Consider the following 12,535-nt stretch of genomic DNA (forward strand, 5'->3'; position numbering starts at 1 on the left):
CAGACAGTAAATATTGACTAGGTCCATCATTCTAGTTCCATCAGAGGCACTTGTGAGTGTAAATAATCTGTGTTTACATCCCAAGACAAAAACAGTCTCATGTATGTTTTATACAAACACTGTGGTTCAGTTTGTTGAGGTGCTCTACATTTACAACATCAAGTTACACGAAGAGGAGGAGGCCGGCACCATTTTGTACATTTTAATAATTTGTGATCTAGCTGGTAAAATTAAGAAGGGACAGGGAACACACTTTGTAAAAAACACTTAAAATAGGATTAGGGAAATATAACTTTGAAGGAAAAATGGGAGTAACAGAACTTCCTAATAGAAACAAGTTCAGTTGTCCAACCTCTTTAACAAACTTAGTGAAAATGATCGATCTTCATGCCCTTTGGATCTTTTCTGTGGTAAGGGAAGCTTTATAAGCAGATATTTGCAGATGCAAAAATGTGATATATATATATATATATATATATATATATATATATATATATATATATATATATATATATATATATATATATATATATATATATATATATATATATATATTCAGCCCTTCTGAGTCCCTACTTTGCAGAACCACTTCATATCGGGGTATGAAATGGTTCTTTTTAAGAGAGAACTTCCAGGTACAACTTGTCCTTACTTAATAGCAAATACCTCAAGCTCATTCAAACTCTGTGAGTCCCAAATCTCTGTCGAATTTAAATCTAGATTTGAGGTAATACAAACCCTTCTGCTATTGAACTGGTTGTATCTTTGGTGCTTTTCCTGTCTGTCCCTTCTGGGCAAAAAAAAAAATGCAGAATATCAAAGCAACGCTTCACAGCAGAGAAGCAATGTTCAGTGCAATTTGCAATATTAGTTTTTGTCACACATAAGATTTTGGAGGCTGCCAACAAAACTTAATTTTGGTCTCCTTTAAACAAAGCACATTCTTCCACATGTATTATGCAAATTTGGCTTTGACTGTCTTTGCAACTTCTCCATAAAGACGAGATTATCAAAGCATTTGACTATTAGTTGTCCTGTTGACAGATTCTTCTGTGTGTTTTATGGATCTCTATCAAAATGCTTTTCTAACAATGTCCTCTTTAGCCTTGGTATTAGGTCAGGTGGTTGTTTCAGTAGGTGATGAAGGATTGAATATTCTGCTGTGAGATGTTCAAACCTTTCAATATGAGGGGAGAGGCAGCCTAGTGGTTTGGGCATAGAGCTTAGAATCCTGAGGTTCTGAGTTCGAGCCTCACTCCCACAGACTACCGCTCTGGCTCTCCGAGCAAGACCCTTAACCCCACAATGCTCCCTAGGCGCCCCACAATGGCAGCCCACTGCTCCCCAAGGGGATGGATTAAATGCAGGGGTACATTTCTCCAATGTGAGATCAATATAGTTTAATTATTGTTATTATCTTGTTTCTTTAAATGAACCTCTAAATCTCTACACCTTTACTGCTGACCTGACTGCTGCTTTCCTCCTTCATGCACTGCAAAAAATGATAGAAAAATAAGTAAAAATTTTTAAATTAAGTGTATCTACCCTTAATTTGTGTAGATTTGAGAATTTTTACTCTTAAACATAAGATAATTAGATAATATGCTACCTGTCCGAGATGTACCCTGCCTCTCGCTCAATAACAGCTGGAGGTAGACACCAGCTCCCCTCGCGACCCCAGCATGATAGAAATTGGACGGATAGATAATATCCACTTGAAATAAAACCATGCAATTGTTTTTCTTATTTTAAAGGTAAATTATCTTGTTCCATTGGCAACGTGTCTAAGTTACCGCCTCAATTCAAGAACAAATGCACTTATTTTAAGAAAATGATGACTTACTTAGATTTGAATTTGTTTGCAACGTGGTGCCTCTTGGTCACCAGGGTTCTCTCTAGCAAATGTCTGAGGTATGTACACAACAGATAGACTATTCATACAGTTTGTGACATACAGTTGAAAAATCCTTCCTAAGAAGATGAATTCAGGCTAGCTGGTTATATTTGATTTTATTTAGGAAGTACTACAGTAATTAGGGGATAAGAAAAATAGATGCTATACTTCTAACTTTATCATTCCTAGATGTACGCATTTATATTATAACTTGATAAACTGTGAAAAACTTAAATGCATAAATACTTTTCCATAGGGTGGTTAACATATTACAAGTAAGATTATCTGTTTTTGGCCATCATTATATTTAGGCATGCTTCTTGTGAAAAATAGATATATATTGGTGGACCAGGCTTGATAAACAATTGATGTAGAGAATTTGTATGAATATTTAAGTAGCATTCATCTAATGGCAGACAAGGTTTCTCCTCTCACACACTTTCTGTCAGTTGCCCTATCTACCCTTGTCTCTCTACCTTATTCCTCCATGCTCTTTTTCATCATAGGCCTATCACTTACAGCATTTGCCTGTAATTTGAGCTCTCATATTCAACCATCTGTAACTGTCCCATAACCTCTACCGCTCAGGCCACAGCTCTGCGATCAGATGTGCTCATTATTTAATGCTGGCGAAGTGTAGGGAAAGTGTATTAGTAACTGACTCCGAGTCAGCTGGTAACTAGAGTCTCAGCCTGGACTGTGTGGGCCATCCCCAGCCTCCAAGCTCAAAGCAACACAGGGGCTACCAAACAAGGTAACTAGACACCAAGCTGCTAACACATAAAAAAAACCTTAGGAAATCCAAATGTAGGTTGCTGGGCATTGGGGATGTAGATGAGCAGAGCGGGATTCTTGGCTCAAGGATAAGACTGGAATATGGCTGTACCTGGAGAAGAGGATACTGGGTTTGTTAAAATATTAAGGATGCTGATTAACCTTAATTTGGATATTTATTTTGCATTTTAAATTTGGATTATCCTTATGATTTTACAATGTATTCTGCAGTCCAGCTTTTTTAGTGGACACAGGCTTGACTAACTAACCCTGGCTCTCCATCCAGTGTTTCTTGTTACCACCTAATGTCAGTGAAGATAAGATTTACTTTTTTGTCTCTTGTGGTAATTTGTCAATCTGCAAGCATGCATGGGCTTCCTTGCTCATCCCTAGGGCACTGTTTTGGTAACTCTTCTGATGTTAACACTGATTCTGCACATTCTGCTGAGTCAAACGGGTCCAATAACAATAGAAACAATAACGGACTCTCAGCAGCCGACCCGGTTACATCCCAACCTGTTGAAACCACACCAAGCAGCAGGCAGGAAGAGCAGCCTTTTCAGCTTCAGAGGACTTTCTCCTGTATGTCCTCCAACTCCAGAAGAAGCAGGAACATCAATGCAACAAGGTTAAACTCTGGCTGCTATGTACAGGAAGAAGGTGCAGAAGCATATTTAGAGGCTCCTCCGCTTCTCAGTAACTTTTCTGAGAGATCAGACCATGAGAAGGAGCTGGAGCGTTGTCCAGAACGTGAACAGAGATACCCTCAAATCCCCAGACCCTCCATAATTATAAGACAGCCAAAGGTAAGAAAGTTGTATATTTTATCTGACTTTGCAAAGAATAACAACTTAGGTTACTGAGCATGCATTAAATGAATCCCATTAGAATGTATTATACTTTCTACAGAAATGTTTTCAACTTTTATTGGTTAAATGCTTTGTCTTCTTTCTTACTGTGATACCATTTATAACCACAAGATGGCGTTTAGATCCCACATAAAGTTGAAGACCTGCTGCTTTTTAGGGAAATCCACCTGTGCCCGAATGAAAGTCAGCCATTTTTCCAGAATGAAATGTAAAATCCTTTTATGAATGAACTGTAAAACTTTGAGTATCCATTCCACAGTTGTAAAGTTCAATTACTGCAGATAGGATGTCAGTAAAATGTGTCCTGAGTCAACGATCAATATGAATCAAGAATCGTGATCTCTCCAGACATCTGTGTCTTTATATATTTGTGTTTGTTTATGGTTGATAATGATATTTTGCCAGCAATTTACAGTCCACACAATAGGCGTAATATTCTTTCCACAACATGACTAATTATTGCAGATTAAAATAACAAGCATAAATCTGAACCCTATGACAAAACAACAAAACTCAAACATTTAATCCAATTCTTTTCAAAAATATTTTATGGAAAATAAAAAAAACATGATTTAAATAATACAACCAAGCAGATAAAATGCAAAGAACTACGAAAAAAGACAGATGTACATTGATTTTTGTGTGAACAAATCTCTTCAGCTGCAGAACCTGGTTTGGGTTGTTTCAATGCCTTTAAACCTTTTCCTTTCGAATAAATAAAATGAAAATTAAACTTGTTAAATTAAATAATTGTTAACAAATTCTGCAATCAATTTACTGTTAAGAGATTCTACACCATCCAACTTTATAAAATAACAACCAACTCAGACTGGAAATTAAGCCACTTGCTTTCAGGGATGCTAAACCTGGAAGTTAAAGGTCAAGCATCCCCTGGTGGGCAAAAGTTGCACAGTGCTGCTTTAGTAGGGTTTTCAACTTTTTTTCATACCACCTTTCCATAATAGCCAAATGTACTAAATACAAGAATAACATTTTTGTCTTTTGATTAGTTTCTCCCTTCGCTCAAGCATAGTCTGTCTGCATCTCCTTCAGACTTACTTTGGCAAAACACTTGTTTCTGTAATGAGATAAATTTACACAAAGGTTTATTTTACTAAAGATAACCTCTCAGTGTGTTTGGTTTTACTGAATTTCATTAAGGGGTGTCATAAATAAAGGCAGTGAAAACAAATCCTCATTAATCTTAACTAATCTTAATATTAAACTAACATCTATGATATTAGTTTAATACTAACATCTAAGATGTTAGTTTAAAAGTGTTGGATCCCTTTTTTCAACTTTACTTTTAGCATCTACCGTTATATGTTTTTCTTTCAGATAATAGCCCCGTAAGTGCGGTTTTGTTGACAAAATGTGAAAATCATAAAAGGGACATAAATACTTTTGCAAGGTGTTAAATCTTAAAAAGAAAAACCACAGACACATAAATAGCACTGCAAAAACTATATAAAAAACTATATAAAAAAAAACTAACAAAGAAGAATTACATTTAGAGAAGAACAGCAGAGAAGATCATCAGGGCTCCTCTCCCCTCCATAAAAGACATTTCTTCCCAGTGCTGCTTGTCCCGAGCCTGTAACATTATCAAAGACCCCTTACTCCCCCACCATGGACTGTTCTCCCTGCTGCCCTCTGGGAAGAGGCTTTGAAGGATTCAATGCAGGTCCAGCAAAGTCTGCAATGGCTTCTTCCCCACTGCTATCAGACTGTTGAACTGTTAAAAAACTTAAGATGTCTCACACACTGCATTAAACTGAGAACTCCAAATGAAAAACACTTCATAATTGCACCATATATATTTAATGCTTTGAACTTTCATATCAATGTGGGGGGGTTTTGCACAATGTTTTTTCTCGCACAATGTTTACATTTGATCACTGCTGCACTTCAACAATTGGAAATGTCATGAGAGCTGTAACAATGAAATTTTGTTTTGTATACACTCTGTCTATACAAAACAATAGTAAAAGTTGTCAAAGACTGGAAAATGCAGGACATTGGAAAAAAAGGCCTTTCTAAACTATACAATGAAAAAAAAAACAGAGTGAACGTACTATTCTATTTTCTATTTCTCCTTTGCAAAGTTTAATTTCCTAGCTTTATTCATTAGTATCGGTAACCATGTAATTTTAAGGTTTTAATTTTTTTTAATGATTACATATTATTTTTCTTGATGACCTCTGCATTTAAGATTGTTAAATAATGAATAACAAAACCATATTTGCTACGAGTCACAAAGGACCAACTAGTCTATTTGAACAACAGTTTCTTCATTAATCGACAGGTTCCCTAACATTTCAACCAGTGCTCCTAAAAGTAACAATGCAAAGTAACAGGCCACCACCTAAAAATAGATACAATTATTTCCACCTTAAAAATGTAATTATGAGATGCAGTTACTTAATTAAGTGTATTTTTAATCATTTATTGAAACATTTAATTATCTAATGTGCATTTTACAGTTTCATGATTTGTAAATGTAAGCATCTGCCCATTTGTAAATTTTCTCCTGTCAGGATCGCAGTAGGGCCGGTGTCTATGGGTGAGAGGCAGCGTTACATCTATTTACTGTATTTCATGGTACATTTATTTGTTTCAACATTTATGTATTTCATGACCCCCCTGGGTGTTCTCGAAACCCACTTTAGGAACCCATACTTTAATCCAAGAGAAGGGGGAGACACACAGTCCATACTGCGTCCTCAGGCTGTGATCAATAATGCTGATCAGCTACTGATCCTCCAGATAAATGAGGTGTAGGAGGAGGGAAACGTCTCATCAGGTGTTGGGCTGGTCGTCTCTTTGAGTTATTATTTCATCTTGATTATCTCAACATTTAACAGAGGCAATCAGAAACTTGATAAAATATTTTGTTTTTTATTTAAAAAGCCTGAACTAAACTGTTTTTTATGAAAAGCAGCTTCTTCATTGCTCTGTTTAGCAATGATTCTGCTGAATCACAATAAGTTACAGAGATGTTATTTTAGCAGTTTTGTCACTTTCTGTTGAAACAGGAAAAAAATAGCTTTGCAGTTGTTGCTTAACTAAGCAAACATTAATCGTGTGCAACACCCACACTGGCTTCCTCTTGATCTTGATGGCAGTTTTAAAGAATGCAGATTAGCTGACTGTAATGCAAACATGATCAAACTAGAAGTAGCCTTCTGAATAAGCTGACAGTCCAAAGCCTTAAGCCTTACTAACTCTAACCTGGGGCCAAAAATTCATGTCCAATCTGTTGCAATGCTTGAAGGGCTAAATGTGAGAATATTGACATGCATAGCAGACTATATAAGAAACCATAGAAAAAGCAGGCATATTTTGAGTAATGTAGGTAAATACCAAATATTTGCATAGTTTCGGATTTAATCACTGGAATTTCTTGTTTAGGCTTCCAGTTTATTATATGTAGCTTTGATCTTCTGGAAACTTTATTGCTTTTTTGTGTCTTTATATCAGTGAATCATAGCATGATTATACCTTCACCCTGCCTTTGCACCCGGACAGCTTTTATGGGACACTTCCTCAATCGGAATCCTGCTCCCACATGATAAGTCTGATTATTACAGACACACAGTAACAATGGTTTTATTGTTCCTGAAAATTAAATGTTCCTCATTTTAACAGTCAAATAAGCGTTCAATGCTACCAGCACAATGCTTTGTGGATGTGACTCTTTTATGAAGGGAACAGAATTGTTCTGTTTTTTTTTCCCACAATAATAATGCAGAGTACATTTAATTAAGTTACGCAAACATATGGAAAAGCAGAAAATGAAGGGAGCACTGCTTTTGCAAGAAGATATTGATAAACTTAAATGATAAATGTTAAAGGAAATTTCCTGGTTCAAACACTAATTTTAAACCAAAGGTTATCAAGTGATATGGAAAGAGGTAGTACTATACATTTTGTACAAAGTCATCACCATGTTCTGCTGTAGCATTTTACAGCAGTGAAAATGCTGACATTGTTGCAGATAACAGAGACATCAATCCATCCATTTTCTTTCACTCTTATCTCTGCTGGGGTCGTGAGGGGAGCTGGTGCCTATCTCCAGTTGTCAAAGGGCGAGAGGCGGGGTACAACCTGGCCAGGTCGCCGGTCTATCACAGGGCAACACAGAGTCAACAATTCGTATACACAATAAAGGAAAATTTAGAGAAGCAAATTAACCAAACAGTCATGTTTTTGGACTGTGGGAGGAAGCCAGAGTACCTGGAGAAAGCCCATGCATGCACAGGCAGAACATGCAAACTCCATGCAGAAAGACCGCGGGCTGGAATCTAACCTGGAACCATCTTGCTGCAAGGCAGCAGTGTGACACTTTGCAGCCCTAACAGAGACAATAGTAGACAATTTGTGTTCATTTCCAATGATTAAAAACTAAAACAGATTATATAGATGTTTTAATATCGGTGGTAGTCAAAACATCTGTTAATGCATCAGTCATTGCATCCTCTTTAAAATGATCTATTGATAAGACTGAGACGGTGAGAGTGATAATTTATTGCCATAACAGGTATGAAGTAGGTTGATAAGGAATCTTACCCTTACTTGCAGGAGTTATCATAACTTTACAGAATATTTTGTTGGTAAAACTAACCATTATTACACTATTTAACTATTAATTATATATTACCTGTTTGTAGTAGTTTAAAATTCCCTCCTAAAGTTTTACAGCTCTAAATAAGTTAGTTAGTAAAAATGAGAATAGATTTTTATTTCCCTTATTTTATTATTTCTCTATTTTCTCTTTTGGAATCTAGAACATTTTCGAAATCAGGTTTAACAGAGATGAAATGATGGTAACAAAGTGCACTAATTATGTGTTAAATAATCTTTATTTAGCTATAATAATCAGTTTCTGAGTTCTATATTTTGAAAATACGGTGACCTCAGTTAGTAGTTCGCCAGCTGCCAGTCCTCTAACATGAGTCAGTAAGTGTGAACACATCACCCAAACTCTGGCCTCCCACTAATAACTTCCTATTATCCACATTCAGAGTTTATTATTATATTATTATTCTTTTATATTTATTTAAAGGTTGCATGGTCTATCCTGATTCCTTTGAGTTGCTTCACCCAAACTCTCAGGTCAGCTGATCAGCTGTTCTAGAAGATGTTGGCATCAAATACTGTAGGAACAGAGCTTTTAGTGCTGCTGCACACACTTTGTGGAGTAACTTTCCTATTCCTTTCAGTCATGCCCCCTTACTCTCCCCTTTTATAATAATAATAGAAAAAAAAATTCTTCTCCTTGGCTTTTGGCAAAACTTTGGAAAAAAAATTTTTTTTTCAGTTTTCACTCTTTTGCTGAGCTGATTCACTCTTTTTGTTGTTTCTTCCTCGTCCTTTGTTAGCATGTTCTTTTTTACATGTGCAGATGCGGTTGTTTAAAAGTGCTCCATAAATAATAAAAACAGTAGCAGTTTAGATTTTTACCATATTTCTCAAATTTCAAGCCAATTTGGAGACATTGCTCTTTTTCATGATTTATAAAACATGCAGTTTAAAAGGATCAGGCTTTACTGCAATTTAAACCACATTGGGGTCTAATCATTTTTACCATAATATCATAGTAGTTTTTTTTTTTTTTTACTTCTGTAAAAACACTTAATCTGGAAAAAAATAGAGAATCTCTAAATGAAAGGTGTGTAGGGCCCTGACTTCATTCAAACAGTTAAAGTCAAGGACTCTCTGAGGTGTCATGTCCATTAGATTAATGTGTTTGTTATTCAGTTATGACCTTAGAGTGACTGACAGTATCCCTTTTTGCTCCCTTCCCACACATTCTGTCCAGGATTTAGAATTCCAGAGAACAGAGTCTGACCGACCGGATAACAGGGAGACAGAGGATGGAGGGTTATCAGGTATGGAAAACAATACAAGCTTCTTCCTTTTTACTTTCCACTCTCTTATCCAACTCTGCAGCTTTCACGCAGGAGCTGTGGGTTGCAAATCTGAAAATGGAAAAAGTTCTTCCTTTCTGCTGATGGAAGGCCTACTTAGTTTTTTTTTATGTGAAGGGAGAATGATGGGGGGAATGCACAGCTATGCTCCCAGTCACCCAACATATTATTATGGAAGATTCTTTTCATGAAGGATTTTGCGTGTGTTTAGCTTTGTGTGTTTCTCTCTGGGTTTGCATGTGCATTCTTCCACCTAGCCTGGATGTCTGGAAGGAGCTGAGCGCTGACTGTTACCCTGGGAATGAGTCAGGCCAGAGCAGTGGGAGGAATGGAGAACTATAAATGGGTAAAAAGATGGAGCTGAGTGGCTGATTAATAATCTAATTGAGCGTGTACAATGTGTGTCTGTGTAGGTCTTCACATTATTAGTGTAAATTTGAGGCTGCGTACAAAGACTCCCAGCATGTAACAAAAGCTTTGTTGGCCTTCATATTAAACCATTTCACAAACATCAAAATCAGTTAATTTTAAGCTTGAATTGGGGAAATGTAGAAATCCATGCAAATGTTTGTAAACCATTACAAAATGTTCAAGTCTGGAAAGAATTTCCTCTATCTGATTAGAAATTTAAAGCATTTAAAATGCTCTAATCTGATTTTTGTTTTATATTTCTTTTCTAGTTTCAAATTAAGCATTTAAATAGGTATTAAAAATATATAGCAGTGGCTTTACTTCAGGCAAATCTTCTGAACCTATCTGTAAGGGACGCCCAGCCAACCTGTATTTCAGCTGCTTGTAACCAGTATCTCCCTTTTCCCATCTTGACCCAAATTAAAGGAAACTCAAAAAAATATAGTGATGATAAGATATTTCTCAAGAGTTAATTTGTTTCTGTGCAGTGGTCAGAGGTTAAGAGGTGTCTGCATCTTGGAGATAAAAGAAGCTAAAACATACACACAGGGAAAAGGTCTTTGGCTAAAGAGAGGAGGCAGAAATTATGTAATGAACACGGTTTTTGAATATATAGCTGAAACAACATTTTCTTGAGCTGTGAAGCGCTTACTTGCTTCTTTATGTCCTTCCTCGGGATGGTAGGTATGAGTAAATAATGACAAAGCATGGGTTGCTTGATTTTCCTTCAAACACTAGGACAGTATTTAGTGTGCAATATTCAAATGAATGGTCCTCATGTGTACAATGCTAATTTACATTATTCCATCTTTTTCATACATTTACATAAATCAATACAAAGACATTCACTGGGGGGGAAATCCTTCTCTTTGAAGAACACGGTTATTCAACACAGTTTGCATGTGTTGAATAACCGTGAACTAATGTTATCATAATATGTTTTAGTTTATTTTTTTGTTTATTTTTTTTAGATTTTTACCAAGAAGGTCCCTAGTTTCTGTCACTTACTGGGTGTTTTTATTAGTGTTTCCTCTTGTTGATCTGTTAGTGTTTCCTCTTATAGTCCGGAACAACACATGTTCACTAAAATTGATTTTCCTTGTTGGATTTTTGTTGCCGGTATAAAATACATGATTGCTTGTTTTTACCTTTGCTCTGTTAAGAACTGTCCAGGGTGTACCCCTAATTCTCCACCCTCTCAGTCCCCTCCAGTTCTAAGCAGGATAGAATAGTTTGTTTATTTTTATTTTTTTGTTTGCTTTTAACGAACACTTATGGAACATTTTATGTGAGCAGCTGATAGAATAACATTTTTTCTGCCTGAAGGAGGCTGCCTGAAGGAAAACAGCCCAAAATAGAGCTTTATAACTGAAACACACAGAGATTATTGCCTTACTAACCTAGAACCGTGTTTTAGATGCTTTTAAAGGATTAACATCTTTAACTGTTCCTCTGTGGTGGGGGGCACACATGCACAAGGGTGGGCACAGATTGACAAAGATAAAGCTGTAGAACATCTGTTACATCTGGCTTTGTAAGTGTGTTACAGTGACACAATGAACCCTGGAAGACTGATGATAAGCCCCCCCTTTATTCCAGTGAGACAATTTTAAACAGTATAAGCAGCATTTCTGCCTCTTGACAACCTTCTGAGGATAAAGTGGGGGAGATTATGATGCACCGGGGGGGAGCACAGGCACAAAACCTCCTCTGTGTCGATCCACGTCCCTTCCTCTCTGACGCACACACACACAGGATTGTCACACTGACCTCGATTTCCTGCAGCTATGGTTTGTCCATTTTGTTAGAAGGGTCTTCCTGCTCCCTGTGTTGGAAATCCTGCTTTTCTAGCTTATTCACACAAACACACAGAGCTCAGTGGACAAGCACAGGAAGATAAATCATGTTTTGAGTCTTCGAATGAACCTGACTATTATCTCCTCCAGAAAAGGATCAACTGAACTATTTGCAGTTTCCTTTCAGTTCATTCATAACTTATGAGGTAAGAGGGCAATCCAGGGAACTTGTTTGCTCAATTCAGGCTATGAAAAAAGATGTCATTCAAGGACTAATATCAGAAACACACCTAAAGTAGTTCTGTTTGACCAGGGGGTGAAATAAGAGATATAAGCATTAGGAAAAGAAAAGCAGCAATAATTTCTCCTTGTAAATGTACCATATATGTAAATCAACAGGTCCCTCTGCTTCTTTTTCTGAAGGCTGTCATTAAGCTCAGTGGAACATCCCCTCGCAACACAGTGCAATAAATGTGGGGGACTTGATCTGTAACATTTAGAGACTGTTAAATTGACTGTATCCCGATGTTTGCATATTACCACTTACATGACATCCTATGCAAACACTGGCAGACAGGCAAACATGTAAATGGGGGAAGTGGTATTTGCTCATCCGTGACTGAAACTGCTTTTGCATGACTGAATTGAAAATATGTTCTTTCTTGTGTGACATATAAAATTTGACAAAAAGAAAAGGCAATGTTTTTGTGGCAGACCTTGGTGAAAACATACAATTGCACAAGGAACATTTCAAATTCTTTATTCTTAAAAAAATTAAAACAGAATAAGGTAACCTGGAAATAGGGTGAGAACCTGGTTACATGTTAACTTTATTAGAACAATTTATCAGTTGAACTGAAA

This window comes from Cyprinodon tularosa, unplaced genomic scaffold (genome assembly GCF_016077235.1).
Source record: "Cyprinodon tularosa strain WSP-4 unplaced genomic scaffold, ASM1607723v1 ctg71, whole genome shotgun sequence".
NCBI classification, from domain to species: Eukaryota; Metazoa; Chordata; class Actinopteri; order Cyprinodontiformes; family Cyprinodontidae; genus Cyprinodon; species Cyprinodon tularosa.